A 20,030-nucleotide genomic window follows, 5' to 3' on the forward strand; every position below is an offset into this window, starting at 1 on the left:
TTTTGTTTTTTTTTTTTTTTTTTTTTTCCTCTGCAAAGTGAGCAAGGGAATGGTAGAAAGACCATTTGTCAAAACCCACCTCGCCACTGTCGCTGGGGGAAAATAGAGGATAATAGATCAAGGCTGGAGGGGGGATTTGAAGGGACAGAGGGTTGCGTCCACTTCATCAGGAGTGACTGAAGAACGGCTATCAGGAGTAGCATCATAAGAAGTACAGTGCCGCGCCAACGAGGGAAAGGATCAAGTGTCCGTAATTGTCAAGATCCCCAAGGAGGGAAGTACTTCTTCAGGCGATATCCATTGATTAGAAAGGGATCATCAGAGGCATCAACGATCTGCACTTGGACAGAACCATTAGGGTTGACTGCAAGTACCTTATAGGGGCCCATCCACCGCTGTTGGAGCTTGCCAGGAAACTTGCCAAAGCGTGAATCATAGGCTAGGACCAAATCACCTTCTTTGAACTCCTTGTGCTTGATGAAACTGTCATGGTAAGCCTTACGTTGAGCTTGCGTGGCTTCCATGCACTGTAGAGCCATCCTACGAATTTCGTCCAAACATTCCAAATGCAGGAGATGACGTTGCAGTGAATCATCATCCCCCAAACGCTCTTTGATAGCCACTCTCAAAGAGGGCAATTCCAGTTCAACAGGAAAAACAGCTTCTGTACCATACACCAACTGGAAAGGTGTCTGTCCTGTTGCGGCTTTATGGGAGGTTCTGTACGCCCAGAGGGCCTCTGTAAGTCGATCATCCCAATCACGACGATGTGCGGCAATTGTTCTTGTCAGAATCGAGCAGAGGATGCGATTCGTGACTTCGACTTGGCCGTTGGCTGTGGGGTAATAAGGAGTGGACTTGTGATGGCGGATCTTATACAACTCTGTCAACTCTTCCATGACTTTGTTGAGGAAATGAGTGCCTCTATCACATACCAGCTCTAAGGGACTACCAAAACGGGTTATGATATTCTCGTACATGAACAGGGCCACACTGTTACCATCGTCCCGCTTTAGGGCTTTAGCTTCACACCACTTTGTAACATAATCCGTACATACGAGGATGTATCGGTTTTGTTTCCTTCTGGTAGGAGGATCGATCGGACCTACGAAGTAAATGCCCCACTTCTCAAACGGCTTTAAGGGAAGGATAGGTTGCAGTGGCATGGCACTTGTCTTGGTGGGTTTCCCCATTCTTTGACAAGCATCACATCTTTTACAGTAATCATAGGCATCCTTATGAATGGTAGGCCACCAATATCCTGCTAGCAAAGCCTTCCTGGCTGTAGCTTCTCCTGCAAAGTGACCTCCACATGGCTCGTCATGGCAAGCCTTCAGAACAATCCCAATCTCATCTCCTGCAACACATCTTCTAATCACTTCATCTTTGCCTTTCTTGTACAGTGCACCGCCTAGCAAGGTGTATGGGGCTAATTCTAGCATGAGCTTCTTCCTTTCCCGACTAGAAATACCAGGAGGGTACTGTTGGGTTTCCAGCAGATTGGCAATGTCTGCATACCAGGGAGTTACAGTTTTTACCAAGAATAGGGAAGCATCAGGGAGGTCTGGATCATCTTGCTCCTCGTCTGCAGTTTGTGGGATACGCGACAGATGATCAGCCAGAACATGGGAACGACCAGGCTTAGTAATCACCTCAAAGTCGAACTCCTGGAATAAAAGGAGCCATCTCATCATTCGTCCTTTCACATCTGCTTTGTTCATCAAGAAGGACAGGGCCTCATGATCCACATAAAATTTAAAGTGGGTAGATAGGAGATAGTGGCGAAACTTCTCCAGGGCAAACACCATTGCCAAGCACTCCAGCTCTGTCACTGTATAGTTCCGTTCCCTATCAGTGACTTTTCGGCTTGCATAATAGATTGGTTGATCCAACTTCGAGGAGCCCTTTTGGCATAGGACTGCACCTAAGCCTTCAATAGATGCATCAGTGTGTACATGGAACTCTTTCGTCCAATCAGGAGGTTGCAGAATGGGTGCCTCTATCAGACACTGCTTTAGAGTGTGGAAGGCTTTGTCACATTCTTCTGTCCAAGTAAACTCTGCATCTTTCCTCAGGAGCTTGTGCAAGGAAGTTGCCTTTGTCGCAAAATGGGCTATGAACCTTCTATAGTAACCCACATGGCCTAGGAATCCCCTCAACTGTTTGGGGTTGGTGGGTGCTGCCAGAGCTGCAATCTTTTCAATCTTTGCAGGGTCTGTTGATATCCCTTGTGCAGAGACAATGTGGCCCAACAGAACTCCAGAAGAATCCCCAAAGATGCATTTGTCAGGGTTGAGGGAAATCCCATACTCCCGGCATCGGTCAAAGCATTGTTCCAAGTGTTCCCAGTCTTCACGGATCAAACTATAGACACAAAAGTCATCCAAATATACCTCAATAAAGTCGTGCAGATGATTTTGAAATGCGGCCATCATGACTCGTTGAAAAGTAGCAGGGGCATTGCAGAGCCCAAATGGCATCACTCGGTAAGCGTAGGTCCCCCATTCTGTGGTGAAGGTTGTTTTGGATTGGTCTTCTTCTGCGATTTGGACTTGGTTGTATCCACTGAATCCATCCAGAAGAGAATAAAGTTCATGTCCTGCCACTGTGTCCAACAGTTGGTCTGTGAAAGGGATAGGAAAGTGATCCTTCTTCGTCTTGGAATTGAGCTTTCGGAAATCCACACATATTCGCAATTTTCCATTCTTCTTGGGTACAACCACGATGGGTGAAACCCATTCACTATTTGCCACTGGATAGATGAACTCGGCTTCTAGAAGCTTCAGCAGCTCCGCTCTCACCAATGTGGAATAATTCGGGTTCATTCGCCTCTGTCATTGCCGTACTGGCTTGGCATCAGGCTCCAAGTCAATATGATGTTGACATATTGTGGGATCAATCCCCTTTAGGTCTTTGTAAGACCATGCAAACACGTCCAAATTTTCTTTCAACAAGTTGTACAAAGTTGACAACTCCTCTTCTCGGAGACTGCTACCCACCTTCAAGTGTCGTTCAGTGCCTTCCGCATCCACAAAAGTTAACTACCTTTCACCTTCTACTTCACGGATGAAGGTCCCACGGACTGCTTCTGGATACAGATCCGACTCCTTCAAGGGAGTGGTGTCCTCTTCTGATGTCCCACTAGAACCAATATCTTCTTTTGGTGGAGACTTAGGTTGCTCCTTGAGATATTGAAATGGGATTAAAGCTGTTTCGGGTTTGGTTTCAAGAGTAATTACCTCTTGGCTTGAAGACTCATCTTCTGATGATACATCCAAGAACATCACATAACAGGGACCCTCTGATGCCTATTGGGTTTGTGGGATTGGTGCTTGTTGGCACGGTGCATCATCATCATCTTTCTTTGGCAAGGATGGGTTAGGACGGCAGGAGCCACTCTTGAAAGACGGCTTGTTCTTCTTAATCCATTCCTTATAAAGGTTTTGCATATGAGAAGATCCATTTACCAGACCAAATGGTACCATCACCATTCTGTCCCATAGCATGAGCTCGTCGGCTTCTGATGCTTCTGGAACTTCTTCTTCAAATGTATCCTCTTCAGGTGGGATAGACCCTTCCATTGGACTTTCATAATCTTCTTCGTCCATATCATATCCATCCTCTTCTGTCTCTGTCTCTGTCTCTGCTTCTGCTTCTGTCTCTGTAGGAGCTCTGTAACAGAAGAAGAGATTCTCTGTTTTCTCTCCTGCCTCTGTCTCGGGCTCTGCTATGGCCATATAACAGGGAGAGCAGTACATCCATGCTTCTATCTCACTATCAGAAGTGATTTCAGAAGTCATTCCCGATTCAGGCAGGAAGTATTCACCCATTGATAATGGCTTTGCATCTTTTGGAAGTCGGCTTACAGTATCCACTGTTAAGGAATGTGCCACTGTTTTCTTGGGAAGGATCTGTTTGACAGCATCTTCGTCTGCTGACGTTCCATCTGTAGCCTCATTAGGGGAGTCAGAAGATAATTCCAAGGAGGTGGATCCATGTCCTTTTTGAGAACCATACAGTTTCAACACCACTTTGTTGGGTCCTCTGCCCAAGGTCAAGGTTCCTTTGAACCAATCCGTCCTTGCTCTGGCTTCAAAAAGCCATGGTCTACCCAGTAACAGAGGATAGGATGTACCATAAGAGTTTGGCTTCACCACCAAATAGGTTAGCCAATAATCTTTTCCAGCCACTGTAGTCTTCACATATGGGAGAATGCCCAAAGGCTTGATTCTACTCTGATCCGCCAGTCTGATGAGCCATTGGGTGGGTTGCACACCTTGTAAGCCTAGATCCTTCATTGTCACATCCGTCATAATATTCACTGATGAACCACCATCAATCAGTGCATTTGCAATGAAGCAGCCTTCTATCCACGTGCCAGTCTCTGGGGTACCCGGATCTAGGAAAGCATTAGCCACATCCACTTCTTTTACAAGCTCTGGAGCCTTGTTGGACTTTGTTGCTGTTGAAGGAGCAATCCTTAAGCCACGTCTTCTTGTCAGTATACTTTTGAACCTTTTCCGGCAACTGGGAGACAACATCAATAATTGTCGGAATGTGAGGTTTGGTCTAAAGGTATCTAGATCTCTGACCAGATCGTATTCCTTAATAGGATCCACTGGCTTCTCTAACCGATTAGGGAATGGGGCAACACCCATTTTCATTTTTCCTCTTTCTTCCAACAGAGGAATTACAGGAACTTCTTCTGCCACTTGTGGCACTTCCTCCTCTTCTGTCTCCTGGACCTCTGGTCCTGTCTCTGTAACTGTCTCTATAACTCTTTGTGGCACTGTAGGGCTCTGTACGACACTGTTAGGCTCTGTTCTATTCTGTTCTTCTGGTGGAAGATTGAACTTCACTGTTCTGGCAGGAGGGTTATTTTCTTTCTGGATAGGTGGTTCCTTCTGCTTTGCACGCGTGATGGCAGCAACTTCCAATTCCACTAAATTGGAGGTAGACTCTTGAGCCTTGGCTGGACTATCAGTAGCACTGTTTTTCACTGGGGCTGGGCTTGGACAGTCTTTTGCAGTGTGGCCTTCTCCTTTGCATCGACTGCATAAGGGCTTCTAATCCACTGACCTACGAGGATTTGGATAATTTGGTGAAATGTGTCCCTTTTCTCCGCATCTATAACACTCCACTTCTGATCTCTGACCACCGCCAGACTGTCTTCCTCTGTAACTTTGAGAGGGAAATCTTCTGGGTCCGAAATTAGGACCAAACTCTCTAGGCTTGGGTCCAATATCTTGTGTTGTCATTTTGAATTCCAGCAAGTTGAATCTTGCGTCTTCTTCCTTCCTTCTCCTATCATGCATCTCCTTCAGAGAGAAAATGTCCTCTGTATGGTTCTTCCGTAAACAGTAGGAACAGAAGGCTCCAGGGATGGTTGGTTTTCGTGTACATTCAGTGGCTAAATGGCCTGCTTGATGACACTTACCACACCAAGTATTTGACCGCATCACATCTCTTCCTGCTCCTGCAACGTTGGATATGCTAGCGATATTCACTTTCAACGTCTGTAGTTGTTCTGTAATCACATCCATCAACTCCTTTTTGATATTTGCAACTGAGTTAGATAAGTAGTCCTTCAAGCTTTCACCTCCTGAGGCACTGGCAGGAGGATTTTGAGGAGTCTTTGCAATCACTGCATAAACGGGTTGGGCTGGTATAGAGGGGTCTCTGTTCTGGTTCTGATTCAGAGCTCCTGTTTGAACTGTTGGCTGTTGACTCCAGTTGGTAGGATTCCACTGTTGCTGCTGATTTGTCATTGAGGAAATTGGTTGGGACCATTGTTGTTGTGGTTGAACCATCATTTGAGGCATGGATTGTGGCCACTGTTGATTTGGTGCACTGTACTGTGATACCGGGGGCATCTGTTGGTAGGGGTAGGGAACAGTCCCTGGAACTGCATTGGGTGGATACATCATTCCTGGCATCAGAGGAGGTAGGACTCCTCTTCCTGTATTCATCGCCAATCTAGCTTCCACTTCATCGTATAGTCTTGCACCTTCTGTTGCAGCTTGCAGGGTGGCTGGTCTTTGTAGCTCCACAAACTTACGGACTTCTGGTTGTAATCCTCTGAGAAACACCCCCTTCTGAATGCCATCATCTAGATTATGGTTAGTCCATCTCTTCAGGATGGATTCCATTCGTGAGACATAGGCTTTCACTCTTTATCCAGAGGACTGACTTAGGTTCATAAATTCCTCTCTCATCCGCTCTTCAAAACCTTCACGCCTGAATTTAGTGAGGAAGGCCAACTTCAGGTCGTCCCATGTGCCAAAAGTTCCTGCTGCTTGTCTCTCATACCACTGAAACGCCGCGCCCTTGAAAGTGGCGGGGAATATTGCTAACCAATGCTCAGAGGTTCTGGCATTGTTAGCCACACATGCTACCATAAACTCTGCTACATGAAGATCGGGGTCTTCATTGTACTCTCCCTTAAAAACTGGCAATGGAACTACATTCGCTGGCCTGTCATCAATATTTCCAGGACGGATCTGGCTTGGAAGTGGACCTCCCGCAGGAGGAAGGGCTTGATGTGCCATTGGGACTTCTGTAAAGAGTTCCGCAAGGGCGTCAAAGGCGGCTTCTGCTGCGAGCTCGCTCTCGGCTCTGATTCTTGCTTTCTTTCTTCTCATGTACCTCTGGACTCGTTCTAACACTTGCCTCTTTATTGCGTCATTCATCAGGGGGTTGGCTCCACTATGTTGTTAGTGCTCCACAGAGGGTTAACAGAAGACTTCAGTCTCTGGAGGACTCTCTTGCCAACATTTCTTCTACTTCTTTCTTTTCAGAGTCCCTGAATTCGGCTTTCATGCCACTGCACAGAGGAAGGTATTCGGTTCTAAAGGTGTTAAAATGCATACGTCTGAGCATTGTGGTGGTGCCATCATCATAGTAATGCCAGCTTCTGATGGTTTCAACAGTATATGTTGTGAAAAACACTCTGTCTACCAACTTCCAGTGGGTTGCTAATTGAACAAACAGAAGATTATCAGTACACCAAGCATCCCATGTATCTTGCTGTTGAGCATCCACGAACAAATTCCAACTTTTTTCCTTCTTGTCTTTGTGAACCTCTACAGACCAAGAATCCTGAAGCTTCTTCACAATCTCCCACTTGATGTTGTCTGGAAACTTCTCAATGAATGCCAAATCTTCCATGGATGGTCATTCTCTCTGTTTCTGCTCTTCATTTTGTTCCCAAACAGTTTGCCACCAAGATGCAAGTTTCTGCTGCTTCAATAGAAAGAGGAAACTGTCCACCACATAAAGCATGCATCATGATGGTGATGTGTTTCCGCCATTGTGGGATGAACTTCTTATGGAAAGTGGCTTTGATTATGAGGAATTCCAATTCTTTAGTAGAAGAAGGAACTTTACAAACATCCATTGAATTCTTCTCTTCTTGGCAATGCCATTTCCTTCATTTTCAGCCTCTTTTGGTGCTTGTTGATGGCAAGTTTCCCCGGCTGTGCACCAAAAACATGAAGCCCCGAGAGGAACACCAAGGAAAAGGGAATTCTCTTGCAAGAAAATATATCTTGTAACATCAACAAGCTTGTTTATCATGTTTTATATGATCAGAATGAAGAAAAGAACACCAGGCACAACAAATCTTCATGCAGCATCATGTAGACCTCCCACGGATTTAATAGAATCAACCATATTCTTCAATATCTTCATGAAATCCATCTATAGAACAAGGAAAGAAAAGAAATACACCATCTTTGAATGGAAATACATCACATAGTATTCATCTTCAATATCTTCATAGTCTTCTCTCTCAATCTCTCATATACAATCACTCTGTTTCAATAGAATTGGCTATCTCTGACTCTCTCTCTCTCTCTCTCTCCATCAATAATACATCATATCCTTACTAAAATCTCTCAAAAATCACTCTCAATAATCACTCTTAGGTCGTGGATACCCCTCCCAAGAGGTATGACTGATATGAATAGTCACCAGAGCCACTACAATGTCTCTTCACAGCTCACTACTGTCACTTCACTCTAGTCTTCACTTGAGTCTTTGGCAGCTACTTCTTCCACTTCTTTCAACTCTTTTGCACTTGTATTCACCTCTTTCCATGGCTAGAAAACTTTCCCAAAGTCACACATACATTCCACAGAACACTTACAGAAGCATACAGAACAGTCTACAGAACAGTACCAGAACAGCTACAGTACGGAACAGAACAGAAACAGAACAGAAGCAGAAGCTCTACAGAAGGTTACAGAAGGTTACAGAAGGTCATCAAAACCTCATAACTCATTCTCAAATCGTTCCAAACTCTCACAAACCATTCAATAAACTTTCTCAATATCTCATTCTTCATCAATCAATACTCCTTCCCTCCTTACAGAAGACAATCAGAACAAAACAGACCAAAACAGAACAAAACAGAAGGTATACAGAACCAATCAGAATATGTCAGAACATCACAGAACCACCAACAAACATCATGATCTTCCAAAACACAATCATTATTATCTAAAACACTCTCAAACCACGAAATCCAATAGGAAACCACCACGTTCATTTGACATAAATGAACTCACAACACAAACACTAATACACAACACAACCATCTGAATGACTCCTTCAAAAAGAGAGTTGTTCATTAAAAAGCTTCCACCATACATTGGAAAGGCATCAATGAAGATGATCCCTCTTAAAAGATTGATGTTGTCGGAATCGATCCATAGATAAGGATTCATCTACAAAGTTTTTAGGAGAATTTTGGAAAAATTGGAGACAGCACATCCTTTCGAACAGGACCAAGTATCTGCTAGGCAAACAGAGGGCATGAAAATACAATATCTCCAGTTGTTGGGAATCAATGCTAACATTGACATTCATGCACAACTTTGGAATAGGCTTTGAATCATTATGAGAGTGCCTATGCATATACGCCAGGTACCAAGCAAAGTGAGCAGTTAATCTCACTGAGGGATCTGCAGACTGTGAATATTGTTGGGCAAAATGAACATAGTTTTGATAAGCTTGACTGGAAGCTGTCCATTCTCCTGGAATTACTGGCCAATTAATCTGCGGTCCTGTAAGGCAATCATCCGAACTCCATCCCCTTCTTCTGGAAATTTGATTATCAAAACCGTCACAGTCACTAACCAACTGAGGTGGTTGAGATATGGAAGTGTGAGGAGAGGGTAATGGAATAAGGGAAAGTGAATGGAGGGAAGGATAGGAAAAATCATAAAAGGAAGAAAATGTTAAAGAAGGAGTGGCAGAAATTTGTAAGGAATCACTAAGGAACGGTGTTAGCTGATAAATAGGAAATGTGGAGGGTACATTAATGAGGGGTGAAGAACAGGGTGGAGAAGGGGAAAATACCCTATCCTCAATAAAGGAACAATAAGTGAAAATAGGAATTTGAGGGAAAGATGAAGGTTGGAAAAGAAGTGGTAAAACAATTGTGGAATTAGATTGACAAAGGGAAAGATATATAGCATAGTGGTGAGCCATTTGTTGGTAACAAAGGAGGGTAGGAACAGAAGGTCCCAAGAGAGATCGTCTATGATAGGCATCAAAGAAGGTAGCATCAAAGGGATTATGTTTGGAAAGATAGGTTAAGAGATCCATCCTCAGTTGGTTAGTACTCTGGGCAAAGGTAGGAGCTGTGTTTTGTCTTTGATTTAGGACCACCGAATCAATCATGGGATGCCACGAATTATCATGACAATCAGCTACTTTGGAGGAATAACTCTGGAACATGTCAGCTATGCGCAACTCCAAATGATTGACATATAAAACAGCCTGTAAGACCACATCCCCCACATACCATGCCATATCTACCTCATCTGGAATTAACAAATCTCCTCGTAGATACATGTATGACATCAACATGGTATCTGGTGTGACAGAATATTCAAAGACCATTCTGACTACCTCTGTCAACAACTTAGCAGACCAAGCCCCACTCCAGCCATCCTCTGGAAAAGGTAAATCCATCGTGGAAAGCTTCATATAGAAAACCAACTTCTGTAAGTGGTAGTGGACAAAGAAAGAATGGTCGGGGTAAGACATATCCCTGAAACTGCTCAAAGGTAGACCATAACAAGTCCATTCTGGACTGCAATCTTTCCACTTTATCTTGGAATAGAGGGCACAAAGTAGCTTGTCTCTGAAGAGCAGCCAAGTCCTGCTGTGAAAGAGAAGGAATCAATGGAACATGAGGGCTTGGAGGAACAGAGCGGGACTTTGCAAGCTGATCTTGCAACTGCTGGATTTGGGAGACTTGGTTGGCCACTGTGTCATTAGCCATCTGTAAAGCTGAAAGCTTGTCATCTAAGATAGCTTGGAATTCCTATGCTTCTCGGGACATCCGCTCCTTCTCCGCTGAAAGGCTAGTAACCTGTGACTGAGCCTCGAATAACTGGGTCTTCAATGAAGAAATCTCATCACTTTGGGTGGCAACCAGTTGGGTTTGTTGTTCCATTTGCTTAAATAAATCTGCTAGGGTATCCTTAGCAGAAGCTAACTCAGATGTTGCCTTATGCAACTGGTCTTTGGACTGCATGAGCTCTTCATAAAAAGACGCGTACAGCTGTTGAACACAGGCTGTCACTGACAACTCAATGGAACTTTGAATATCCTTGCAGAGGAAAGAAATGGCATCTCCTGAGACGAGACTGTTCAGGGAAGGAACTAAGATCTCCAAGGATCCTTCGCGATGTGCTCGGAACAGGTTATTACAAGTGAGATACCCAGGGAGTTCACTGCCAGAGGTAGCAGGGATAGGCACTGAGGGAAGTACAGCAGGGGCTTTATCCGCTACCCGCTTCAAGCGTTTGCGCTGTATGACCAGGGGAGGCGGAGAATCATCATCCTCTATGTCAATGGGTTCTGACTCTTCTGAAGGTGGAGGAGGAGGTATTGGATCTGATGGAGGAGGTGGAGGCACAGTCTTCTGTAAACCTGAATAGGTCAAGAAGGCAGACAAATATGATCCATATGTAACATTGGTAACATTACCCCTGGTGACTTTAACAAAATGCTGATCCATTTTAGTAAGGAGGTATGTGCTCCAATCAATAGCAACTCCTTTCAACACCATCCTGGAAGCTGTGAAAAGCTCTTTGGACAAATAGTGGGATGGCGTTTTGGCAGGCATAAACCTGTCCTGAAGGAACTGACAGATCGTCTTCCATACGGGATCAGTAATCATAGAAAAGGAAACTCCGGAAGAGTTTATCACCTTCTTAACATCAAGGATTTCCCTTGTCTGCTTCTGCAACAGCTTTAGAATCTCTTCATTAGAGAAGAGCTTACGAGTGGTCACAAAAGGTTCACCTTTGAAGGGTAAAGACAGAGCCTTCCCTAGGCCTCGAGATGTCAAAGTCATAGACATTCCTTGGACTAGTCCTGTCTTCTTGCTGTAAGAGGCCAGGAACTCATCACATAACGACGGATCTTCTGGAAGCAATGGAAAAGGAGTGGCCACAAAAGCAGCAAGTCCCGCCTTCGTGAGAGGCTCAAAAGTAAGTAGGGAAGAGTAATCCCTACTAACTAATGGGACGTACTGGATAGGGGGAGGAGCATGAGAAGGCGCCATTCAGATGGTTACACACACACCACAAACACAGACAATCAAGGAGAATTCCTGCAAAGCAACAGACAAAAACCAAGGATAAGAGAATAACCAATAAAACGTGACACGACCAACTAACCCCAAGCAAACCACATCCTAGAAAAAATTTGACATGACCTTGAGACAAATGCGACCGAAAGCTTCATGCGATGCATCAGACAAACACCCAGAACCCCGTATCAGGCAATAAAAGAAAAAACTGCATACCGTACCCGTAACCGTAACAAAGACAGTAAACCAAAATAATACCAGATCCTACACATATCAAAACTACATCTGTGATAAAACTCTCAGGACTGCGCATACCCATCCCACGAAGCGGTTCATTAAAAAAAGGAATTAAGTGCAGTGAGGGGGGAATTAATTTAATGAAGCGTTGATTTTAATAAATTATTAAAAAATGGGTGAATTTTTATTAGGTGATAAACCTTAGCAAGAAAACGGCGGTTCCTTATTATAAATTAAATTACCAATTATTAGGTGAAGCGGTGCAGTTATTCGATGCCCGGACTTCGATTCCCGACTGGGTCTCTAAATGCAATTCATTGATTATAAATTAAGGTGATGTGGAGCGCTTTTTTGCCAGCACGTGCTCATGTGATGGCTGGTTTATTTTAATTTAAAATTTAAAGTGCCTCTTTAGCGCACGTAGCGCGTGCTAAGTGAACGGCTGGTTTATTTTATTTAAAAGTATGTGTGTTGAGCGCGAATGCGCGTGGAAATTGGGGGTGAATTAAAGGGTTCATTTTAACAATTAATTTGTGATTAAGGGGAAAAATGAAAATAAATAAAACACATAAAATAAATACCTGGAAGGGGTGTGTATGTAATGCAGAAATGCGCACGGAAGAGTCCACCAAAAGAAGGGAATCCAGGAAAGGAAAAGTAAAGACCACTGATGAAACAACAAACACAACACCTTAGCGGATGTGTGGATTTGATTGTGGTTGGTTTTTGATTTTGTTTGTTATTTTTATTTTTATTATTTGTTAGTAGTTATTTATTTATTTATTTATTATTATTATTTTTTTGGTGTTAAGTTGTGATTATTTATGGTGGAATAAAGGGAAAATGATGAAGGGAGGTGAGGGGAATTTTTGAGAATTTTTTTAGAATTTTTTTTACAATTTTTAAATGAAGTTGCTACATTTATTGGCAATTTGGAGGTGAAATTAGGAAATATTGAATTTTCAGAAATTATAGGGTAGGCAGTTTCCAGCGGACAAATTCCCAAAAATTGGCAAAAAACAAAATGAATTTTTAGAAATTTTTCTGAATTTTTTTATGGAAAAATTAATGTAGTGATTAGTTAAATCACCTAAATCACATTAATCAGATAAGTCAGTTAGGCATAAGTCAGTTAAGTCTGGTTAGTGGGGGTAAGTCAGGTTAGTCTGCCCAAGTCAAGTCAGGTAGGTTAGGCAGGTTTGCTTAGGTTAGTCTAGGTTAGTCAAAGTCAGGTAGATAGACTAAGGCAAGGCAAGTCAGGTTAGTCTCGGGTAGGCTAAGTTAGGTTAGTCAGGGTAAGTTTGGTCAGTGGGAACTAACCTAAGGGGGGTTAGTTAACCTGGGGGGGTTAATGTAACCAGGGGGGTTAGTTTAACCTAACTAGGGTTAGTGGGAACTAACCTAAGGTTAGTTGGTTAGGGGGTGGGTTAGGTTTAGGGTTAGTAAACTAACCCAACTAAGGTTAGTGACAACTAACTGGGGTTAGTTGGTTAGTGGGTGGGGTTAGGTTAGGGTGACTAGGGGGTTAGGTTAACCTAGGGGGGTTAGACTAACTACATTAGGGTTAGTGTAAGTTAATTAGGGTTAGATTAACTTAATTAGGGTTAGTTTAACTAACTAAAGTTAGTAGAACTAACCTAAGGAGGGTTAGAGAGGAGGTGGAGCAGGAAGGTGGCGGCGGGCTGGCGGCGTCTGGCGGCAGGGCGGCGGCGACGGCGAATCCTCAGGCGGCGGCACAAGAGCAGGGGATGGAGGAGGGAGGGAAAGAGGAGGGACGGCGGCGGCGCGGGAGGCACAGGGAAGGAGAAGGAGCGACGGCGGGAGGAGAAGGGAGAAGGAAGGGAGAAGGGGCGACGGGGGCAGGCGCAGGGAGGGACAGGGAAGGAGAAGGAGCGGCGGCAGGAGGAGAAGGGAGAAGGAAGGGAGAAGGGGCGACGGGGGCAGGCGCAGGGAGGGACAGGGAAGGAGAAAGAGCGGCGGCGGGAGGAGAAGGGAGAAGGGAGAAGGAGAGGTCCCAGGAGGTCGGGGGAGAAGGGAGGAGGAGAGGGACTGGGGAGAAGGAGGAGGAGAGGTCGGATGGAGGAGAGAGGGCAGATGGAGGAGAAGAAGGCGGATGGAGGAGAAGAAGGCGCAGGTCAGGGAAAGAGAGAGAGGGAGAAGGGAGAGAGAGAGAGAGACGCACAGAGAGAGAGAGAGAGAGAAGGGAGAGAGAAGGGATGGGCGGTTGGGGGGAAGGGGTGGGCAGTTGGGGGGAATAGGGTAGGCGGCCCATGGGGGGGCCATGGGTTGGGCAGGTGGGGGAAATAGGGTAGGGGGCAAGAGGGTAAGGGGTGGGTAGGGACAAGGGAAATAGGGGGGTAAGGGACAAGGGCGCGTACCCCCGTCCCGCGCACGTGCGCGGGGCGGGGTAAAAAAAAATTTGCCGTGATGGGATTGAAATGACGCTGGGAAGACGGTACGGGTTATGCGGACACGACCGAGGCGCGTGGAGACTCGTAAAATCGAAAAAGGGCGCGTTCACGCGCAAAACGGGCGCGAGAAAAAACGTAAAAATAAAGAAAAATTAATAACTCCCAATCCGGATGTCAAAACGACATAGTGTAAAAACAAAAAGTGGACAGGACGACAGAGGGAAAACAAGAAAAATATATGAAGGAGGTTCCGGGAGGGGTAAAGGCGGTCACGTGCAAAAAACACAAAAAACGAACCAAAAATCTGAATTAAAAATTAATATCAAAATATCCGTGCATCGGAATGAGGTGGAAAAAAAAGAAAAATTGTGCAGAAAGATGTGCTCGACAATCCTATCACATCAAAACATAATTCCGACGGAGATAAGACGCGTTCATATGGGAAAAACCCAAAAAACAAACCCGAAAATGGGAATCGGAAATTAATATCGGACAACCCATTCACCGGAATGACATGCAGTAAGAAGGAAAAATGTCTGCAAGAAGGGGTGGCACAGGGTTATCATGTTAAACCGTAGTTTCGGTGGAAATAGGAGGGGTTCACATGTGAAAAACTCTAAAAATACTCCCGAAAACTCATTTAAAATTTAATAAGTAAAAATCCGAAAGTCGAAAAAGGGTGGAGAAAAAAGGAAAAAGGTAGGGGAAGGCACAGGGGACACGGCTGTCATGTCAAATTGGAATTCCGATGCAAATAGGGCAGGTTCACATGGAAAAATGTCAAAAATACGCAGAAAAAAGTCTTAAAAAACTGAAAAATTAATAATGGACAAACCGTCTAGCGGAATGATGCGGAATAAAAAGGAAAAATGTCAGGGGAAAAGTGGTTGGCAGGGCTAGGATGTCAGATCCTAGTTTCGAAGCAAGAAAAGCGCGTTCACATGGAAAACTGGCTAAATTGCACAAAATGCTTCAAAAATTAATAACTCAAAAACCGTGCACCGGAACAGGGTAGGTAAAAAGGAAAAATGATCAATTCAAAGGGAGGAACATGGCTATAAGGTTGGATTTGGACTTTAGTGAACGTAGGATGCATTCACATGGCATGACCTTAAAATCAGGGAATGAAGGAAAACTGTAAGGGAACAGCCCCAAGGGTGGGTGGAACATAACCGGATGGGTGGAAGGGACCCCAGGAGGGTAAAAGAAAGTCATGGCATACATGTAGGAACAGGTTGAGGCATATGCAGGGGATATACAATATAGACGCGCAGGGACGCGTCCCCACACTTAAGACCTTAACGGATAGGGTTAACCAAGCAACAGGGACCTAGGACCACGCCACAGACCATCCACTAACTTCCCCACACTTAAAACATGACCGGCACGAAGAAACCAAAGTGTAGGGTTAGAAAAACTTGGCCCGTTTCGTCAAGAATCAAGGTTGAGTGTCGATGGCACGTCCAGTGTGGTTGTCGGCGCTGGAGGGACCAAGGCATCTTCTCGGCACACGTTCGTCATGGCAGGTACCACGCGGCAGCACCCAGGGAGGTAGCTGATGGAAGGAATCACAGAAAATTTGTCGATGATGAGGGATATTGCACTCAACTCACAATCACTTAATTGAAATGAAAGAACAGTCACTCGCCCCATGACTAATATCACTTGAGGAAGAATGATTAAAACCCATATCTCATACCCGGTTGAGGAATCGACAAGGGAAAATGGTGCAGAAGGAGTATGCCAGGGTGCACAGTTGATGGTGCATCAGTGCGTCCAACCCGTCTGGCATAAGTGCAAGGAGGAAGGCAAGGGAGCCTTATAGTGCCGTGTACAGAACAGGGTGACGTGTCTTGTGATGACAGCAAAGACCCATCCCGTGGGTGCATAGGGAAATGGGAACATACCTGACTCCAAGTGTCGTAACGTCCCTCAATCTCACCTCTCGGTATTTGATTGAAGAAACTCCAGTCACACTCAGCCCACCCTCTGTCTCACTCTTTGTTGATAAATACAGGAGGGCAGCCTTTTCCTAAACCCATTGATGTAATCCTCACAGTCACTTGTGCAAAGGTTGTATGCCTTGTGCGCATTTGATGGTGCAACTGTGCATCCCGCCCTGTGCCGGCATACGGTGCGAGAAGGAAAGCCAGGGAGCCTTACGATGCAGTGCACAGAAACAAATCGTGCTTTGTGCATTGAGAGGCCCATCCCGTGCGTGCAACACTTCATTCACACTACGCACCTCTCATTTGATTTAAAGGGAAAAGACTGGTCTCTCGACCCACCCTCTGTCTCACTCTCTGTTGATAATTACAGAGGGTAACCTTACTCACTTCCCCATCCAGTTAGGATGAAAGCTCACATCACTCGATTGTTTGTCGATGAAGATCGTATCATCAGTTGTTGAAGAGGCGTACCCAGGGAGGTAGCCATCAAATCGATTATTGTATTGGATAGGAACATGTTGTCTGCTAGAGGACAGGTAATCACTTTGCAAAGAGACCCAGGACACAGCGTACCAAGGGAGACAGCTTCGGAATTGGATCCTGGAAATATCAATTAATGAATCCCTTTCTGGACTGCTGGGTGTTACCACCTTTTCCACAGCCAGCTTCTCGCCCAAGGGTGTTTACCACCTTTTCTTGGAACAAGGCCTGCTATGACAGGGAATTTCTTCCTTTTCTCTCATAACAGATTTGTTTTTTTTTTCTTGTTTTCCCCTATTCCCGAGGGTGTTTCCACCTTTTCCCGAAGAATAGGTCGGCATGACCGGGACCTAAGTCCTTTTCTCCCATGATCGATATGTATATTTTTTTTTCTTTTTTTTTTCTCTTCGAATTAAACAAGGGAATGGAAGACAGACCATTTGTCAGAACCAACCTCGCCACTGTCGCTGGGGGAAAATAGAGGATAAGAGATCAAGGCTGGAGGGGGGATTTGAGGGGACAGAGGGTTGCGTCCACTTCATCAGGAGTGACTGAAGAACGGCTATCAGGAGTAGCATCATAAGAAGTACAGTGCCGCGCCAATGAGGGAAAGGATCAAGTGTCCGTAATTGTCAAGATCCCCAAGGAGGGAAGTACTTCTTCAGGCGATATCCATTGATCAGAAAGGGATCATCAGAGGCATCAACGGTCTGCACTTGGACAGAGCCATTAGGGTTGACTGCAAGTACTTTATAGGGGCCCACCCACCGCTATTGGAGCTTGCCAGGAAACTTGCCAAAGCGTGAATCATAGGCTAGGACCAAATCACCTTCTTTGAACTCCTTATGCTTGATGAAGCTGTCATGGTAAGCCTTACGTCGAGCTTGCGTGGCTTCCATGCACTGTAGAGCCATCCTACGAATTTCGTCCAAACATTCCAAATGCAGGAGACGGCGTTGCAGTGAATTATCGTCCCCCAAACGCTCTTTGATAGCCACTCTCAAAGAGGGCAATTCCAGTTCAACAGGAAAAACAGCTTCTGTACCATACACCAGCTGGAAAGGTGTCTGTCCTGTTGCGGCTTTATGGGAGGTTCTGTACGCCCAGAGGGCCTCTGTAATCATCCCAATCACGACGATGTGCGGCAATTGTTCTTGTCAGAATCGAGCAGAGGATGCGATTCGTGACTTCGACTTGGCCGTTGGCTCTGGGGTAATAAGGAGTGGACTTGCGATGGCGGATCTTATACAACTCTATCAACTCTTCCATGACTTTGTTGAGAAAATGCGTGCCTCTATCACTTACCAACTCTAAGGGACTACCAAAACGGGTGATGATATTCTCGTACATGAACAGGGCCATGCTGTTACCATCGTCCCGCTTTAGGGCTTTAGCTTCACACCACTTTGTGACATAATCTGTACATACGAGGATGTATCGGTTCAGTTTCCTTCTAGTGGGAGGATCGATTGGACCGACGAAGTCAATGCCCCACTTCTCAAACGGCTTTAAGGGAAGGATAGGTTGCAGTGGCATGGCACTTGTCTTGGTGGGTTTCCCCATTCTTTGACAAGCATCACATCTTTTATAGTAATCATAGGAATCTTTGTGAATGGTAGGCCACCAATATCCTGCTAGCAGAGCCTTCCTGGCTGTAGCTTCTCCTGCAAAGTGACCTCCACATGGCCCGTCGTGGCAAGCCTTCAGAACAATCCCAATCTCATCTCCTGCACCACATCTTCTAATCACTTCATCTTTGCCTTTCTTGTACAGTGCACCGCCTAGCAGGGTGTAGGGGGCTGATTCTAGCATAAGCTTCTTCCTTTCCCGACTAGAAATACCAGGAGGGTACTGTTGGGTTGCCAGCAGATTGGCAATGTCTGCATACCAGGGAGTTACAGTTTTTACCAAGAATAGGGAAGCATCAGGGAGGTCTGGATCATCTTGCTCCTCGTCTGCAGTTTGTGGGATACGCGACAGATTATCAGCCAGAACATGGGAACGACCAGGCTTAGTAATCACCTCAAATTTGAACTCCTGGAATAGAAGGAGCCATCTCATCATTCGTCCTTTCACATCTGCTTTGTTCATCAAGAAGGACAGGGCCTCATGATCCACATAAAATTTAAAGTGGGTAGATAGGAGATAGTGGCGAAACTTCTCCAGGGCAAACACCATTGCCAAGCACTCCAGCTCTGTCACTGTATAGTTCCGTTCCCTATCAGTGACTTTTCAGCTTGCATAATAGATTGGTTGATCCAACTTCGAGGAGCCCTTTTGGCATAGGACTGCTTTAGAGTGTGGAAGGCTTTGTCACATTCTTCTGTCCAAGTAAACTCTGCATCTTTCCTCAGGAGCTTGTGCAAGGAAGTTGCCTTTGTTGCAAAATGGGCTATGAACCTCCTGTAGTAACCCACATGGCCTAGGAATCCCCTCAACTGTTTGAGGTTGGTGGGTGCTGCCAGAGCTGCGATCTTTTCAATCTTTGCAGGGTCTGTTGATATCCCTTGTGGAGAGACAATGTGGCCCAACAGGACTCCAGAAGAGACCCCAAAGATGCATTTGTCGGGGTTGAGGGAAATCCCATACTCCCGGCATCGGTCAAAGCATTGTTCCAGGTGTTCCCAGTGTTCACAGATCAAACTATAGACACAGAAGTCATCCAAATATACCTCAATAAAGTCATGTAGATGATTTTGAAATGCAGCCATCATGACTCGTTGGAAAGTAGCAGGGGCATTGCAGAGCCCAAATGGCATCACTCGGTAAGCGTAGGTCCCCCATTCTGTGGTGAAGGTTGTTTTGGATTGGTCTTCTTCTGTGATTTGGACTTGGTTGTATCCGCTGAATCCATCCAGAAGAGAATAAAGTTCATGTCCTGCCACTGTGTCCAACAGTTGATCTGTGAAAGGGATAGGAAAGTGATCCTTCTTCGTCTTGGAATTGAGCTTTTGGAAATCCACACATATTCGCAATTTGCCATTCTTCTTGGGTACAACCACGATGGGTGAAACCCATTCACTATTTGCCACTGGATAGATGAACTCGGCTTCTAGAAGCTTCAGCAGCTCCGCTTTCACTAATGTGGAATAATTCGGGTTCATTCGCCTCTGTCGTTGCCGTACTGGCTTGGCATTAGGCTCCAAGTCAATATGATGTTGACATATTGTGGGATCAATCCCCTTTAGGTCTTTGTAGGACTATGCAAACACGTCCAATTTTTCTTTCAACAAGTTGTACAAGGTTGACAACTCCTCTTCTGGGAGGCTGCTACCCACCTTCAAGTGGCGTTCAGTGCCTTCTGCATCCACAAAGGTTAACTGCCTTTCACCTTCTACTTCACGG

Source organism: Lygodium microphyllum, chromosome 11 (genome assembly GCF_053477565.2).
Source record: "Lygodium microphyllum isolate KBCC chromosome 11, Lygodium_microphyllum_v1.1.10, whole genome shotgun sequence".
Classification (NCBI taxonomy): domain Eukaryota; kingdom Viridiplantae; phylum Streptophyta; class Polypodiopsida; order Schizaeales; family Lygodiaceae; genus Lygodium; species Lygodium microphyllum.